Below are 4212 nucleotides of genomic sequence, written 5' to 3'. Positions count from 1 at the left end.
GCAGGAGGGGGTGGTAGGGGTGGTGTAGAGTGGGGCAGGAGGGGGGGACAGGGGTGGGGGTGTAGAGTGGGGCAGGAGAGGGGTGGTGGGGGGGGGGTGTAGAGTGGGGCAGGAGGGGGGTGGTGGGGGTGTAGAGTGGGGCAGGAGAGGGGTGGTAGGGGGGGTGTAGAGGGGGGTGTAGAGTGGGGCAGGAGGGGGGGACAGGGGTGGTGGTGTAGAGTGGGGAAGGAGGGGGGGGATAGGGGTGGAGGTGTACAGTGGGGAAGGAGGGGGATAGGGGTGGAGGTGTACAGTGGGGAAGGAGGGGGATAGAGGTGGAGGTGTACAGTGGGGAAGGAGGGGGGGATAGGGGTGGAGGTGTACAGTGGGGAAGGAGGGGGGGGATAGGGGTGGTGGTGTAGAGTGGGGAAGGAGGGGGGGATAGGGGTGGAGGTGTACAGTGGGGAAGGAGGGGGATAGGGGTGGAGGTGTACAGTGGGGAAGGAGGGGGGGGGGGGATAGGGGTGGAGGTGTAGAGTGGGGAAGGAGGGGGGGGATAGGGGTGGAGGTGTAGAGTGGGGAAGGAGGGGGGGGATAGGGGTGGAGGTACAGTGGGGCAGGAGGGGGATAGGGGTGGAGGTGTAGAGTGGGGAAGGAGGGGGGGGATAGGGGTGGAGGTACAGTGGGGCAGGAGGGGGATAGGAGTGGAGGTGTAGAGTGGGGAAGGAGGGGGGGGATAGGGGTGGAGGTACAGTGGGGCAGGAGGGGGATAGGGGTGGAGGTGTAGAGTGGGGAAGGAGGGGGGATAGGGGTGGAGGTGTACAGTGGGGAAGGAGGGGGATAGGGGTGGAGGTGTACAGTGGGGAAGGAGGAGGGGGATAGGGGTGGAGGTGTAGAGTGGGGAAGGAGGTGGGGGATAGGGGTGGAGGTGTACAGTGGGGAAGGAGGGGTATAGGGGTGGAGGTGTAGAGTGGGGCAGGAGGGGGTATAGGGGTGGAGGTGTAGAGTGGGGCAGGAGGGGGATAGGGGTGGAGGTGTACAGTGGGGAAGGAGGGGGGGGTAGGGGTGGAGGTGTACAGTGGGGCAGGAGGGGGATAGGGGTGGAGGTGTACAGTGGGGAAGGAGGGGGATAGGGGTGGAGGTGTACAGTGGGGAAGGAGGGGGATAGGGGTGGAGGTGTACAGTGGGGAAGGAGGGGGCTAGGGGTGGAGGTGTAGAGTGGGGAAGGAGGGGGCTAGGGGTGGAGGTGTAGAGTGGGGAAGGAGGGGGATAGGGGTGGTGGTGTAGAGTGGGGAAGGAGGGGGGGCTAGGGGTGGAGGTGTACAGTGGGGAAGGAGGGGGGATAGGGGTGGATGCATAGAGTGGGGAAGGAGGGGGATAGGGGTGGAGGTGTAGAGTGGGGAAGGAGGGGGATAGGGGTGGAGGTGTAGAGTGGGGAAGGAGGGGGGATACGGGTGGAGGTGTAGAGTGGGGAAGGAGGGGGGTAGGGGTGGAGGTGTAGAGTGGGGAAGGAGGGGGGATAGGGGTGGAGGTGTAGAGTGGGGAAGGAGGGGGGATAGGGATGGAGGTGTACAGTGGGGAAGGAGGGGGGGGCTAGGGGTGGAGGTGTAGAGTGGGAAGGAGGGGGGATAGGGGTGGATGTGTAGAGTGGGGAAGGAGGGGGATAGGGGTGGAGGTGTACAGTGGGGAAGGAGGGGGGGCTAGGGGTGGATGTGTAGAGTGGGGAAGGAGGGGGATAGGGGTGGAGGTGTACAGTGGGGAAGGAGGGGGGATAGGGGTGGAGGTGTACAGTGGGGAAGGAGGGGGGGATAGGGGTGGAGGTGTACAGTGGGGAAGGAGGGGGGGCTAGGGGTGGAGGTGTAGAGTGGGGAAGGAGGGGGGGATAGGGGTGGAGGTGTACAGTGGGGAAGGAGGGGGGATAGGGGTGGAGGTGTACAGTGGGGAAGGAGGGGGGGATAGGGGTGGAGGTGTACAGTGGGGAAGGAGGGGGGGCTAGGGGTGGAGGTGTAGAGTGGGGAAGGAGGGGGGGATAGGGGTGGAGGTGTACAGTGGGGAAGGAGGGGGGATAGGGGTGGAGGTGTAGAGTGGGGCAGGAGGGGGATAGGGGTGGAGGTGTACAGTGGGGAAGGAGGGGGATAGGGGTGGAGGTGTACAGTGGGGAAGGAGGGGGGGATAGGGGTGGGGGTGTACAGTGGGGAAGGAGGGGGGATAGGGGTGTAGGTGTAGAGTGGGGAAGGAGGGGGGGCTAGGAGGGTGGAGGTGTAGTGTGGGACAGGAGGGGGGATAGGGGTGGAGGTGTACAGTGGGGAAGGAGGTGGGATAGGTGTGGAGGTGTAGAGTGGGGCAGGAGGGGGATAGGGGTGGAGGTGTACAGTGGGGAAGGAGGGGGATAGGGGTGGGGGTGTAGAGTGGAGCAGGAGGGGGGGTGGGGGATAGGGGGGGGGGATGAAGAAAGGAGCGGGATGCTGGGGGTGGTGGTGGGGGAGCTAGGTTAGAGCTGGGGAAGGGACCGCGGGGGTGTGGGGGGATCAGGATAGAGATAAATCCAGCTCACATGGTGGAAGAATTTCTTTTATAGTTGCAGAAACTGAAGAAGGGCGCGTAGGAACTATGCAAATTGAAGACAGTTGCTGAAGACAACGCATGCTGTTTGCTTGAAGATCTCTTTCCGGGTCATCACGTGACAGCCTCTTCGAAGATCCCTTTCCGGTTCATCACGTGACAGCCTCTTTGAAGATCCCTTTCCGGTTCATCACGTGACAGCCTCTTTGAAGATCCCTTTCCGAGTCATCACGTGACAGCCTCTTTGAAGATCCCTTTCCGAGTCATCACGTGACAGCCTCTTTGAAGATCCCTTTCCGAGTCATCACGTGACAGCCTCTTCGAAGATCCCTTTCCGGTTCATCACGTGACAGCCTCTTCGAAGATCCCTTTCCGGTTCATCACGTGACAGCCTCTTTGAAGATCCTTACCGAGTCATCACGTGACAGCTGTGCAGCACGCCTTAGTGCAAGTGGTCGTATGATGAGGATGAAACTAACACATGTGCATGTGTGCATCTCTCTGCCTCTCTCTCTCTCTCTCTGTCTGTCTGTCTGTCTCTGTCTCTCTCTCCAGGTAATTCAATGCATTGAATTCTTGTTAAAACTCACTTTACCAATGTCAGTATTAATGTAGACATACTTATGAACTGCGCAAATCAAAACATGACTTTGTCCATTATATATGTCGAAGATACAGATGATATTGATAGTGAATGGGCAGAATATTGAAAAAAGGATTGGGTATCACCATATCTCACACACACACACACACACACACACACACACACACACACACACACACACACGTCAGGTAATACTCAAAGGACGTATACACACTGCAACACCAACCGCCACTACCACCACTGCCACAGCACCCCAAACACATTTCCGGACCCACAAAATTAAACGACATAATAAACCTCGTCCGCCTCCCCTCCCCTCCCCCCACCCCAAACGGAAACCTACCCCCACGCCCACACCCCACCACCGCAGATGGTGTTGTTCTGGTAATTGCCGTCTTGCCGCCTGCCGTCCACAGAAATCAATGTCATTGTTACACCTTTTTTCAGATGTGCGCCATACAGAACAACGTGTAAAAACCAGTCAGTTCTGACGGAATCTCCTTCCCCTTCCCAGAATGCTGCACTCAGTGTCGCTGTCCATTTCACTGGCTGAAGAAATGGAACCGATCATTGTTCCTTTATTTACTGCTTCTTGTTGTAGAGAGAACCAGTGACCGGCAATGACTTTATTTAGCCAGTTGAGCCAGCCTATAAGACGTCAGCTGATGTCCTACATAAAGTGTTGCCATAGTGCCTATAAGACGTCAGCTGATGTCCTACATAAAGTGTTGCCATAGTGCCTATAAGACGTCAGCTGATGTCCTACATAAAGTGTTGCCGTAGTGCCTATAAGACCGTCAGCTGATGTCCTACATAAAGTGTTGCCATAGTGCCTATAAGACGTCAGCTGATGTCCTACATAAAGTGTTGCCATAGTGCCTATAAGACGTCAGCTGATGTCCTACATAAAGTGTTGCCGTAGTGCCTATAAGACGTCAGCTGATGTCCTACATAAAGTGTTGCCGTAGTGCCCATAAGACCTCAGCTGATGTCCTACATAAAGTGTTGCCATAGTGCCTATAAGACGTCCGCTGATGTCCTACATAAAGTGTTGCCATAGTGCCTAT

The sequence above is a fragment of the Babylonia areolata genome, chromosome 25 (assembly GCF_041734735.1).
Source record: "Babylonia areolata isolate BAREFJ2019XMU chromosome 25, ASM4173473v1, whole genome shotgun sequence".
Lineage (NCBI taxonomy): Eukaryota > Metazoa > Mollusca > Gastropoda > Neogastropoda > Buccinidae > Babylonia > Babylonia areolata.
The sequence above is the reverse complement of the archived record's forward strand: the minus strand, read 5'-3'. Positions refer to the sequence as shown.